Here is a 14,674-nt window from a genome sequence, read left to right on the forward strand (position 1 = left end):
CATGTGCCACGCCCACCTGGACGCCCCACCCACCAGGCGGGAGCCGGGGGCGCGAGACACGTGACCCGCCTCCTCGGCTAGCACCGCCCACAGCCTCTGGCGCGCCGCCGCCTGCCCAGCGCCTCTCCCTGGAAGCGCCCCACGTCCCCTGGCGTCGCCGAGCTCCTGGCTCCCGGCACCTCCCATCTCCGCAGCTGCTCGGATGGCCCTGCTCCCGGAGCGCCGACTCCTGGGTCGGGCCGCCTGAGGTCGCCTCTGGGCGCCTCCTGAGGCCCCTTTCGCCTTGGAACAAGGTGACTCAAGGTCAGCAGGAAAAAGAACAGGCTGAAACCGAGAATTCATTCCGATTTACTGGGTGCCAACATTGTTCCAGGCGCTGAGCGTAGAGTGATAAATAAAATGGACAAAAACAGAATTTACATTCTAGTGGAGGAGGGATACACGCAAACCTAAAAGTAAACAATATGGCAGTTTAGAAGGTGTATAGGAAAAATAAAACAGCCTGAAGGGATTGCGGAGGACGGGAGGTACAATTTTAATTTTAGAATGCTCAAGGCAGGGATTTTTTTTTTTTCCTTAAGGCAGGAAGTTTTGGTTAGTTCTGTTCACTTTCCTGTTCCCAGTACAAGTCCCCAGAGTCTGACACATTGGGCAGGCACCCGGTAAATATTTTTTGAATGAATGAATCCGCAATCTCATTCAGCAAACGCCTACTGAGAACCTATGAAGTGTTAAACTGAGGGAGTCCAGGAGAAAGGGAGTCTTTATGGAGCTTATACTTTTGCGGGGAGAAGGACTAAACAAATAAGTTGACACCTTTCTGACCAGGTGGCATTTGAGCTGAGACCTGAGTAAGGAGAAGGAACCCAGCTATGCAAAGAGCGCGGGAAAAACAAATGCAAAAGCTAATGAAACAGCAGTAGCTGGCTTTGGGGGCATAGAAGGCCAGGTTAGCTGCAGAATAGTGGGGGGCAGAGGTGGGGTGAGGGTGAAGGACGTCTGCTCTAGAAGGGAAGGGACTTTTTCTGCCTGATACACGGCTGCATGTCATTGTGGTCCCCATCAGAGCTAAGCGCGCCCTCTAGAATGTTGCCTACTACACGCTCAGCGCTCAGTTGGTATTTGTTGAATGGGGAAAAGCCCGGGATGAGTGAAGCTAGTGGCAATCGTGTGGCATTCCCGGCCAGTGATGTGCAAGTTAACTGCTGTCACCACTAGAGAGCGCGCCTTCACCCACCTACCCACCCAGGATGAAACTGTAGGCTTCCCCTTCCCCCAAAGCCTCCTAGCTTCCCCCAGAGGCCTTTCTTGAGTGTTTTTATGAAGACTAGGAGCTCGGAATTTGAAATTTCACCCCCCTGGGCTTGCTTTCTTTTGATGGCTTTGCACTTGCTATTCCTTACACTTGCCATCTGTCTCAGCTCAAATGTCGCCCCCGAAGGGAGGTCTTCTCTCTCTCAAGTAGCCCCGTGGCATTTTCTGTCACCTCATCCGGTTTTACTTCCTTCTTGGCACAGACCACCACGGTATCCGAAATCATCCGGCTTGGCTTACTAGGTATTGATTGTCTCCCCCACCGGCGGGTGAGCGTCGCGAGAGCAGAGTTCTGGTCTTTTTAAATCGCGTCTCTCGCCCCAGGGCCTCGCGCAAGGCCTGGCAAGCCGGAGACTCTCGACAGGAGCATGTTCAGTGGATAAAGTAATGAAACATCCTTGGTGTGCGAGAAAGGCCCAGCTTGGAATTGGGTACTCGCTCACTGTTAGCAGGCAGATGGGGGTGGAGGGAAGGGGTCTAGAGGGGGAAGGGCCTGGAAGCTGGTAGGAGATTTGCTAATACAGGAAGAACAAAAGGATCTGGGAGCGGTGGCTCCGAAGGGGGCTTTGGGGTAGGGATGGGGCAGGGCTTCCCTTCTCCAGCTTCTCATGCCCTTCCCCCTCTAATTCCCTGGGGTTTGCAGCCACCATCTGGGCAGACCAGAAAAAATTAAAATACCCTCTGCATTTGGGGGGTGGGTTGGGTTGGGGCGATCTCTGCTCTGGCCCCAGGGTCCTCGCTGATGGACCCGAGGGTAATCAGCTTTCCTCTGCCTTGGTAAGAGCCACCTGGGCTGTGACATGCACCAACCCCATCCCCAGCAGAGAAACTGAGTCCCCAGGGAGAAAGCACCTTGCTAAAGGACACAAAGCAAGTGGGGGAGAAGGGATTGGGACTCCCCATGTCCCCAGGGCCTCCAGGCACCAGTATGGCTCCCCCTAGTGGCCAGGAGGTGTGGCTCAGCCTTTGGGGGTTTATTTCTGAAAAGGCCAATCAGCATTTTTTAATCACCTTCTCCACATGAGGGTGTTGAGTACAACTGTGAAAGGGCTGTTTAAAGTGGTGGTGGCCCAGGGCTGACCAAAAATGGCCTGAGCTGCCCTAGGAAGTAGCAATAATAGTAGTTAGACCTTGTGTAGGTAGCAGTTACCAATGACGGGTACTATTTGAAGCACTTTATTAACTCAACAATTCATTTTACAAGTGAGAAAAATGAGGCACACACAGCCAGTAAATAGTGGGACAGGACTTTGAATCCTGTAGGTGGGTCTCCAGACTCTGGGCTTCACCACTGCCCCAGTGATCCCGCCCCCTGCATCAGAATCTCAGGAGGTGTTTTATTAAAATGCAAATTACTAAGCACCACCAGAGCATTTTGGTTGCAGCAAGTTCTTCCAGTAAATTTAAGAACCCCTGAACTGGGTGATCTTAAGTCTTTAAAATTACAATGCTAACACCTGAGTTGGCTGTCCCCTTGGCCACTCAGTTGTATTGTGACCTTGGGCAAATGACTTAACCTCTCTGGGCCACAAAGCTCTCAGGTAAAATGGAGATATTACAGATTGCACATACCTATTTAGGAACCCTGAACTTGGATACCCAGTCACACCTCCAGGTGGATCCTCTGGAGGGGGTAAATCTGATGCCCAGCTGAAAAGGAACGCCCTGGTCACTCTCGGTCCGACAAAGCCTTGGGGAAGTCCCAATTTCAATTAAAAAAGAGAGCATTTTGTCTCTATTCATTCCCTCCCCCATCTGTGCCTCCCCTCCAACTTCTCTGAGGCTTGAAACCCACTAAATTATTACTACTAATAAAAATAGCCTCCATTTATTGAGCTCAGGTCTTTGCAGAACCCTTGTATACCTCTGGTGATGGGGAGCTCGCTCCTTCTGGAAGCCGTGTTCTTCTGTATCCCTTGTTTCTAGTCGTTCAGAAGTTTTCCTTCTATGGAGCTGGTTTCTGGCCCCCTTTGATTCCCTTCAAGTGTCACATAGAATGTGTAAATCCCTTTGCTGCCCAGCCCTGGTGCCAGCTCCAACCAGGCTGATTCCAGAGGGAAGGCAGCATTCCAGAGGGTTTTCACCATCAAAGAATTGGGATAAAGAAAACAGAGTTAGACACTGTCTGGGGACTGCTTGTGAAGTTCAGAATTAGGGTGTGTAGTCTTTGGTTGATCTCAGAATGATTTTCTGGGCCTGGTTCTCAGCAATCACCCCCTTGAAATGCCTGCTCTGCCTCCCTGCTCCCCAGTTCAGGGGTGTGTAGGACTCTTTCTCCTGTGCTGGTCGAAAGCCGCTGCTGGGCCTAGTGTATCTGCTCAGCCTTTTCTGGTTAGTGCCTTTGTGTCCTAAGAAATCTTTGTCAACCCCAAGGTCACGAAGAGATTCACCTATGTTTTCTTTTAGAAATGTTCTAGTTTTTGATTGTACATTTAGGTCTGTGATCCACTGCAAGCTAATTTTTGAAAGTAGTGTGAAATAAGGTTTCCTCATCGAAATGCATTGACATTTTTGTCAAAAATCAGGTGAGTCGGTAACAAGGCTCTATTTCTGGACTTGATTCTACTCTGTTGATCTAGTTGTCTATTTTTATGTCAATAAACACTGCCATGATTATTCTAGCTTTATAATAAGTCCTGAGGTCAAGTAGAGTAAGGCCTTCAACTTTGTTCTTTTCTGAAATTGTTTGGCCTATATTGGGTCCTTTACATGTCTACATACATTTTGGAAGAAAATTTTGGAATATATGTTGTCAGCGTGTACAAGCCTTTGAAGTGTCTCTGTCTCTCTTAAAGGGGCAGGGTGTCAGCAGGGAAAACCATCTTCCTGGGAAGTCTGGCGTCCTCCGTTAGGAACACAGTGGGCCACACTGGAGAGACAAAACCCTGAGATCAGGCAGGACCCTGGGTGAGTTGGGGTGGAGACTAGAGCTGGCCAGGAAGTCTAAGGGATTTGTTAGGGGACATGAGTGTGTTGAGGGTGTCAATAGAGATTAGAAAAGGACACAGACTTTGGAGCCAGCCACACCTGGTTTGAATTCTACCACTGACACTCTAATTGTGCCTCTGGGCAAGCAATCCAACCTCTCTGAACCCCATCTGTCAAATGGGAATAGTAATAGTACTTGGCAGAAAGAGTTATATGAGTGTTTCGCAGAAGAACATTTTTCCAGCAATGTGCTCAACACGCGATTATTACTCTTTCCATCTCGTGGACACACTGTGCTCAAAGACAGAGGGTTGCCTCATTCCAAATCGAACGAATTGCCTAATTCATGAGTATTCACTAAAGGGAGTCAGCATATCGATGAGAATCCAACCAGGAAAAATTGCTCCTGGAATAGGGGAATGGATACAGAGAATGGTTCCATAGGTGATGAAAGAACCGTGGAAGATGGCGAATCCTGGGGTTGGAGGGTGAGAGGGAAGAGGTGGTGTTTCTGGGACCCAGCAGGGACCGCAGTCGCCAGGTGGGAGCTGAACCCACAGTGGGGCATGTCTGCCGGGAGGTGGAGCCACAAAGGAGACGTAGCTGCTGCCGGAGATAGCTCCTGATTTGGCAGCCAGCAGGGTTTGACCAACCTGCGACACAGAGCAAAGCAGAGGGTAGACAAAGAGTGGATTTGAGGCCAAACAAGCCCAGGACCAACCTGAGTTGCAGGGACGGCCACATCTGCCCTCTCTCAGCCTCCAGTCTCGAAAATGGGATAATAACCCGTAGAGTAGTTTAGTGCATTAAAAGAGATAAATCATATAAATAGCTCAGTCCTGTGCCTGGCCCTGAGTAGGGAGGGCTCTGTAGATGTAAATGAACTATCTCTTTAGCTGTCCTCTGTCCAGAGGATAAAAGGGAGGAGGACAGAGGTCTGGGGACCGACTCAAGGTACAGGAGCAGAGCAAGTACTGGTGATATATTTATCTTTGAGACGTGGCCATCTCCTCTCTCTCCATTCTGAGTTGGTGACTCTGTCAGTCTTCTTTTAGAAATCCTGAGTCAGGCCTGACCATACCAAGTTCAGGGAAGTTGGAAGTTTGCACTCCGTGCTCTCACAAAAGGATCTCAAGTCCACTGGGTTTTTAGTTGGTGTCTCTGCCTCAAACTCCTGCCAAACTTCAATTGCCTCCCCCACCCCGGGGTTGAGCCGTTTCCAGGATCTCTCTTTGTATAATTAAAAAGAAAAATAGAACAGCGATGTTGCCAACACATATTTAAAGTGACACCCTGGGTTCAGGGAGTGAAAAATAAAAACGTTTAAGGTTTAGATTAAAAATCTTCAGGCTCAGCTGTCTCCTGACCCTGGGATTTCTCTTTAGCCTGACCGCTTTTAATCCCCTGCCCTGGCTCATAAAAGGGCATTTTATTTCTCAGAGAACTGTTCCAGCCTAATCATACAAAAACGCCCGGCATCCCTGCAGCCGCTGGTCAAGTGCAATGTTGTTCTTTGAGGCCCTAAGGAAGGGGTGAAATTGGGGTACCGATCACCCTGAGTCACCCGATCCCTTGCTTTCCTTCCTCCCCACCACATCCAATCCCTCTGCAAATCCCTTAACATTTTCTTAAAATCCGTCTCTTCTTTCCAGCTTCACTACTTGCATCTCATGTGGGGCCACCATTATCACTTGCCCAGATGTCTACAGTAATCTGCGCACTGGTCCCTCCTAGGTCACCTCCTAAAACTCGTTCTCCACACTGCAACCAGCAAATCCCTTCTAAAAAACCAACCGTCAGCAAGCACATTGCATCTATGGCTGATTGCATCTACAATTGACTGAGGAGCCTGCCTTCCACAGTGAGGGAAGTCTCATTCAATCAGTTGAAGACTTTAAAAGGAGAAGTGATGATTTCAGGAGCCAGAAGGGGGAATTTTCATCTCTACTTCAGCCAGCCAGCTTCTCCTGGGGAATTCTTTGAAAAGCTTCATTGGCGTTCCCAGCTTGCGGCCTGCCCTATGGAATTTGGACTTGCCCATCCCAACAGTCATGTGAAACAATTCTTATAAAAATCTCCTATAACACAGTGAACCTTCTGATGGATGATGTCTGTGATTAACAGTAGAAATATAAATAATTTCTTTCATGAACCAGATCAAATGTATGACACTTTTACAACTAGTTAATAATAGAGTGGTATATAGGGAAAAATGTACCTATTGCAAACTATGGACTATAGTTAACAGTAATATCTTAATATTCTTTCATCAATAGTAACAAACGTACCACGGCAATACTATGGGTCAACAATGGGGGGGTTATAAGGGATATGGGGGTGTTTGGGGTTTTCTTTTTTATGTTTATTTGTTATTTTTCTTTTTGGAGTAATGAAAACATTCTAAAATTGATTGGGGTGATGACTGCACAAATATGTGATGATACCGTAAGCCACGGATTATATACTGTGGATGGGTTATATGGTGTGTGAACATATCTCATTAAAATTTGCATTTAACAAACTGGTCAAACTTCTGGGACAAAAACTATTAACATTTATCAAATATATTTTATTTCATGAAAAAATATCTCATAATATTTATAGATACCTCCTGTCAGTTCTGTTTCCCTAGAGAACCCTGACACAAACCTCAAATATGTTCATGTGCATATTGAGAAGGATGCAGAATGTATAAATTTTTCCAAAAAATAAAAAAATAAAAATCAACCAGATCATGTCCCATCTCTGCTTGTATGACTTTCCTATGGCTGCTGTAACAAATTATCAGGAACATAATGGCCTAAATCAACCCAAATGTATTCATTTATGGTTCTGGATGTCAGAAGTCCAAAATGAGTCATAAGGGGCTAAAATCAAATTGTTGGCAGTGCTGGTTCCTTCTGGGAGCTTTCACGGCCTCTTTCAGCTCCTAGGAGCCACCTGTATTCTTTGTGTCGTGGCCTGTCTTCCTCCATCTTCAGAGCCCGTCACTCCCACCTCTCCTTCTCTCTGACCCCCTTTCTCCTCTCCCTCTTATGAGAATCCTTGGGATTATATTGGGCCCACCTGGATAACCCGGAATAATCTCCCCATCTCAAGATCCTTGATTTAATCACACCTGTAAAATCCCTTTTGCTATATATATAAGATAAGACATTCACAGGTTCTGGGAATTCGGACGCGGCCATCTTTGAGGAGCATTATTCAGCTTACCACCAGGCTTAAAAAGACCTCCAATGTCTTTGCACCCAAGTTAAGAATAGAACTCCTTTCCCAGGGCCGGAGAGCTTTCTCTGTTCTAGCCCCTGCCCATCAGCCTCTCCTGCCCATCTTCTCACTCTTGTTTCCACAGGCCAAATCCATTCTTGCCTCAAGGCCTCTGTACATGCTGTTCCCTCTGCCAGCAATGCTGTTCCCCTTGACTCTCACATGGCTGGCTGCTTCTTGCCTTTTAGGCCTTTAGCTCAGAGAGGCCTTTCCCATAGACCTCATCCCAACCACCACTCTCTCCAGGCTCTCTCACATCACCTGGGTTTACTTAGTGTCAACATAAGCCCTTATCTTTACCTGTTGTTTGTTGTTTATTTGCTTACTTATGTGTCATCTCTCTCCCCCGACTAGAATGTGAGCAAACGAGAAAAACCCTTTCTTACCCTGTTCACTGCTATATCTCTAGTGACTTGTACACAATAGGCACTTGATAAATGTTTGTTGAATAAGTGAATGAATGAATGGATGGAGGGTCTGGACTGCCAATTTGCTCCCTGGGCTTAAGTGTCCAGATAGGACAGAAAGGTAGGTTCCCGCAACATTTAAATGAGCACCTTCTGTGTGCCAGGCCTGATGCAAGTTATTTATTCATTCGTCGTTTATTCAATTAAAAAAGCATTCATTGAGTGCCCACTGAATGCTAGGCTCTGAACTTATCATTCAGTGCAGCATTCCTTTATCAAGCACCTACTGCATACCAGCTGTCCCAGGTTGGTGCCTGGTAAAGGGCAGTTCCTCAGTAAATGCCTGATTGAGTCAATGTCCTCAGGGATCCCCGAGTCTTCCTACTAAAATGGCCTGTAAATCAGTAACTCTACCAGGTAGAGATAAGGCTATAACATGGGTGTGTGCAGAGTGCAGAGGGTTCCCTTATCAACTCCTACCAAGAGGTACTTCTCCCAGAGTCTTATCTGCTCACCTGGGAGCCAGCTCTTTGAAGGTGAGGCCAGACCCTCCCCTCACTCACCTTCCTGTCCGTCCTGCTTGGCAGGCAGCGAAGGCCTTGCCCATAGCATGTGCTCCACGGATGCCTGTTGTTTGATCACAGCCCCTTCCCCCCACCAGCAGTTGCTCCTTCATTCCTACACCAACCAAGAGGGTAGCAGCTCGGTCCCACCCTTGATTTTGCTGGCAGGGGGTACTGGGGCCTCTGGCAAGTTGCTTGCCTCCAATTTGGCCTGAGTTTTCCAGCTATAAAATGAAGGGCTTCACTCTCCCTCACTGACATACCTATAACCCTCTGGATGGATTTTTATAATGGAAAATTAATTTTTAAAATTATAATCCATTCTTGTAGCAAAAGTTCAAGCAACACATAGAAATCATTAAAGACTCATATCCTTGCCATAGCACAAAGCCTTGCATCATCTGACCCTTTCTTTCCCTTCTTTTTTTTCTTAAAAAATTTTATGACATTCATTTACTCCTTATCTTTTATTGTGGCCTTATAGTGAATCACCAATTAGTTTAGCACATTCACAAAGATAACTTTAATGATGTACCAATTTATTTTGGTAAGAAATGGTTAATACAGAGTTTGTCAGGGCAAAATTGAGTCATTAAATTACTTTTTGAGTTATGTGCTGTCAAGCAAAGTAATAAAGATTGTGTCACTGTGGACAAGTATAAAAATTAAGAGGAAAATCATAGTTCTAAGCTTAAAACATGGGAAATATCTCATGCACACAAAAAGTACATGAAACATTCGTGTATCGGTAAAAAATTGCTATCATTGTAAACGTAAGAAACAAACTATCAGCAGTATCTTTCTTTGAAATTATCTGGGGCCCAAACCCAATCTCCTCTACCTCATGCTCCGAAAGTAATCACTAACCTCAATTTTGTGCTTATTGCTATTGTTCCATTGTTTTTCTTTATACTGTTAATAGATTGGTAGGTAGATAGGTAGAAAGATATATAGTCAGATAGATGGATAGATAGATAGATAGCCTGGCCTTTTGTATGTTTTCTGCCCAAAGCTTTATTGTTTACACTTGGTGCCCATCTTATAAGAGGGCTGCAAGGTGGTTGGTTAAAAAGATGCCTCCTGGAGGCTTAACCTGTTTATAATTGTGCCTAAGAGTCTCCCCCTCAGTGCCTCTTCGTTGCTCGGATGTGGCCCTCTCTCTGTCTAACTAAGCCACTTTGGCAGGTGAACTTGCTACCCTCCCCTCTACGTGGGACCCAACTCCCGGGGGTATAAATTTCCCTGGCAACGCAGGATATGACTCCCGGAGATGAATCTGGACCCAGCATCATGAGATTGAGAACATCTTCTTGACCAAAAGGGGGATGCAAAATGAAATGAAATAAAGCTTCAGTGGTTGGGAGATTTCAAGTGAAGTCAAGAGGTCACTCTGGTGCACATTCTTACGCACTGTATAGATAACACTTTTTAGGTTTTAATGTATTGGAATAGCTAGAAGTAAGTACCTGAAACTACCAAACTCCAACCCAGTAGCCTTGACTCTTAAAGATGATTGCGTAACAGTGTAGCTTATAAGGGGTGACACTGTGATTGTGAAAACCCTGTGGATCGCACTCCCTTTATCCAGTGTATGGATGGATGAGTAGAAAAATGGGGATAAAACCTAAATGAAAAATAGGGTGGGATGGGGGGTGATTTGGGTGTTCTTTTTTAATTTTTATTTTTTATTCTGATTCTGATTCTTTCTGGTGTAAGGAAAATGTTCAAAAATAGTTTGGGAACTAGAAGATGGTACTGTGAACAGTTGATTGTACACCACGGATGACTGTATGGTATGTGAATATATCTCAATAAAACTGAATTTAAAAAAAAAGATGCCTCCTGGCTGGAGGGAGGGGCCCAGGAAGAAGCCAGATGCAGGGGAATGCACAGCCTCCCCTCCCTGCTCCCCATAGGGCTCCAGGGGCTCCTGGTCCAGTGTAGGGGTGAGCCTCTGCAATGGACACTTGCCCAGCCCAGTCTGGGAGGTTGGTCAGGTGACCGCCCATCTCCTGGCTGAGTGTCCCTCCTCCTCTAGGGACTGGCTCTCCAGGAAGTCACAGAGAGGAGGGTCTGTGCAGGCAGCACCCAGGGCCTGCCCGTCCAAGAGGGCCTGGTTCAGGCTCTTCTCCAGGGCCATGCAGCTCCCGGGGTGTCCAGGCATTCACCCCACTCACCTTGGGAGCCTTCTGCTCACCCTGGGAGAAGGCGTGGCCACCCTGCAGGTTTTGCATCTTCAGGAGCTGCCCTGCGCCCTCCCGCTTCTCCCTCATCCACTCACAGTGGGATCCCATCCTCCAGGGCCACATCGTCAGGGTCAGAATGGAAGCCCAGAGAGATGTGGGAGCAGGAGGCTGCAGATGCAGGCCGACCAGGGGGCTCACAGGGGCCTCCACCCCGGGAGAAAGATTCTGAGGACCTGGGAGCTCAGGGTTGGTTAACAATGAGGATCTAACCACAGAAACGGTGTTGGCGGGTCCTGCAGGCAGGGGCTGGCAGAGAAGAGGTCCCCCGAGGCTGCAACTGGAGAGGAGGGTGGAGGGTGGTCCGAGGCTGAAGGGGGCTTGGGGTAAGGATGGGTCCCCGGGTCTTTCTGTCCAGTGTTGAAGCAAGAGACAGATCCGTGGGACCGCTGGACTTGCTGTGTCCTGACTTGGTTTTGATTTCATATAAATACTTCACGCATACTTCTGCAACTTGCTTTTTCGTTCAACCTTTTTTGATGAGCTCCATCCATGGGAATGCATATAGCCCTGGGCCCTTCATTTCTGCTGTATGGTGTCCTGCCTGCAAGCGTGCATGTCACAGGCCTCTTCAGATGCTCTCAGCCTCAATTTCTCTAGGGGATCTCCCTTGGCCACTTGTCCCAGCTTGACCATTGCTGTGGTGACCAAATCTGTGTGGATGCTGACGAGTTCACAGAAGCACAAGCTTTCAGCCTCTTGCCTCATGTTTGTGTCTCACACCTCTCCTTCCACCCGGGGCCTCTGTGAAACACCTGGGTACTCACCCGTGTCAGCTAAAGTAGGAGGCAGGTAACACCCTATGGCGTGTATCTCTGTCCAGGAGCCAGCAGATAAATTCTTCTCCCTTCTTCCTTCCCTCAGGGACTGTCTTAAGATGCCATTATGGGTTGAATTACGGCCTCTAGAAAGATCACGAATGTGATCTTCTGTGGAAATAGGGTCTTTGAAGATGTGATTAGTTAAAACGAGGCCGGAGTAGATTACGTGGGACCCAATCCGATATGACTAGTGTCCTTATGAGAAGAGGGAAGTTTGGACGTAGGGACATAGAGACACACAGGAGAGGGGAGAAGGCCACGTCACAACAGAGGCAGACTGGAGTGCTGCAGCTGCAGACCCAGGTACACCAAGTAGCTGGCAAACCACCAGAGCTGGAAGAGGCCTGGTTTCAAAGGAGCCTGGTCCTGCGATACCTTGATTTCAGACCTCTGGCATCCAGAACACTGGGAGAATAAATTTCTGTTGCGTTAAGCCACCTGGTTTGGGGAACTTAGAAACTAAGCAGATGTAGTAGTTCAAAGGGCCCCTCCTCGTACCATCTTGGGTTCATCCTGCTTTCCAGCTGCCCTCCCCCTTTTCCTCACTCCTGCGTCCCTGGCACTGAACTCCCTAATAAAAAGACCACATAAGCATTTACTTCAGGCTCTGCTTTCTGAGGAACCCAGGATTAGACATATTCCGAGATTTGTTTGTTCTCCTGTTGATGAACATTTGCGGTGCTTCAGGTCTTCTGTGATTGCAAACAAGGCCTCCAGGCCCACAATCCTTGTCCATGCTTCTTGGTGCGCGCACGTCTGGTTTTTCGAGAACATTCCTAGCTATGGAATTCCTGGATCCCAGGGCACACACACTTTAGGCTTTACCAGACCTTGGCCAATTATTTCCCAAAGCGCAGGCATTCTTTTTCAGGTTCATTTCACCCCACCCCACTCTTGGCTCCCTACACTTGGTCAGATGGGCCTTCCTTCGTTGCTTTGGCACACAGGCTACCCCAGCATGAGGCCTGTGCATCTGCTACTTTCTCTGCGGAAATCACTTCCCTCACACTCAGCCTAGCTCTATACATCACATCTGAAATAGGCTGAATAGTCTTCCAGAAATTCACGTCCACCAGGAACCTCAGAACAGGGGCTTATTTGCAACTAGGGTCTTTGCAGATGTAATTAATTAAGGATCTTGAGATGACATCATCCTGGATTCAGGGTGGGTCATAAATCCAGTGACTGATGTCCTTACAAGGAGAGGACAGAGAGACACACAGAAAAGAACGCGTGACAATGGAGACAGAGATTAGAGCGATGCAGCTATAAGCCAAGGAGCGCCATGGACTGCCAGGAGCTGCCAGAAGCTGGAAGAAGCACAGAGAAGTCCCCTTGGGGCCTTTGGGGGGGAGCGTGGCTCTGCGAACAACTTGATTTTGGGCTTCTAGCCTTGGGAATAGTGAGAGAATAAATGTGTGCTGTTTTATGCCACTAGGTTTGTGGTAATCTGCTTCGGCAGCAGTAGGAAACGAATACAAGTTCCTTGGTACAGTGTTTGCTGATTTTCTTACCAACCACAGAAACAATACCCCATTATATTATCTCATAGCATCATATACATCTCCTTTGTGACATATTTATCAGCTGCATTGTTACATCTATTTGTGCAACTCTTGGAACAAGGGCTGTCTCCCCAATTAAGTTATAAGTTCTTCAAATATAGGGGCCACCACGTCTGTTTATGCTCACCTCTCTATCTCCAGCACCCAACACCATGCTTTGTAGATAGTAGGTACTATTATTCTAATAGCTATTGTATGTTCCAACTCATATTTGAGTTAAGTGTGTAATTTTTCCAGCATGTTTTACCATTAATTAGCTTCTAGTAGGGGCCAAGGTCCTGAAAATGTAGGCAGGGTCCTTTCCCTTGAGGAGCTCACAGATTCAGGTGAATAGACATTGATTAAGTTCACTGGACCCTGACATATTTAAGGTACTTAGCAACTGCTTAATCGACTCAGAAGTACCCTGGAGTCTGAATATTATTATCATGAGTAATGGTGGCTGATGTTTGCTGAGCACTCGTGATGGGCCAGAGACTCTGCTACGTGCTTCACAACTACCCTCTGACCCTATCCTCACACCCTACTGGGGAGATAGCATCATTACCTCCATTTTACAGATGAGGAAACCGGGTCCGAGACATGAAGTCACTACTCCAGGGGACACAGCTAGTAAGTGGTACAGATAAGATTTATCAGCCTGAGATCCTATCCCCTACTTCCTATTATGATGCAAAACTTTCCCTACCCCAATTAAATGGTTTTCTGTCAGATTCCAGAGGCTGAGTTCTTCATCATAATGCTAAATTAATGATATCTCCCATTGTTGGGCACTTATCAAGCACCAATCAATTTACATCCATCTATTCATCTATTCCATAAATATTTACTGAGAGCCCACCAAGTGCCAAAGAACACCTTTGTTCTAGATGCTGAGGATACAGGGGTGAACAAAACAGAGTTGTGAAGTTGACATCCTAAGGGAAGGAGAACATAAAATAAGTAAAATATACAGTATGATAGATGATGATCAGGGCTATGGAGAAAATGAAAGCAGGGAGTATGACTGGGCTTTCCATCATCTCCTTTCACCCTTCTGGCAATCTGGCTACTACTTTCCCATTGTACAGATGAGGAAAAGGAGGTTCAGAGAGGTGACGTCACTTCCGGACCTGCAAACAGCTCACAGGCGGAGGGGGCAGGCGTCCTGCAAAGCTGAGGACGCCAACCTGCCAATCATTCCTCCTGTGCTCCTACTGCACACCTAGGACTAGGCTGTGGTGGAGACAAAACAAGCATCAAACCTTCTGAGACCTTAAGATCTGGCATGGGGTAAGTGGACTTCCAAAGCAGTCCCAAAAGGTCTGTGCCCAGGGCAGACATGAAAAGTGAACGCCGATAGGTGCTGAAGCCGGAGCCGGGACTCAGGCTGACAAATAGATCCCAGAGCTCGGGAGCAGAAGGGGAAGGATATCTGGAGGCCCGCCGGTCCCCGCCCCTTCGCCCCCTCCACCCCCTGGGCCACCGTGCTGGGGGAGGTTAGGGGCTGAGTGATTAGCTCAGGCTGGTCCAGGGGAAGCCACAGTCACACGCAAATAGCGGCTTCCCCTGCCCCTCCCCAGACGT

This window comes from Choloepus didactylus, chromosome 23 (assembly GCF_015220235.1).
Source record: "Choloepus didactylus isolate mChoDid1 chromosome 23, mChoDid1.pri, whole genome shotgun sequence".
Classification (NCBI taxonomy): domain Eukaryota; kingdom Metazoa; phylum Chordata; class Mammalia; order Pilosa; family Megalonychidae; genus Choloepus; species Choloepus didactylus.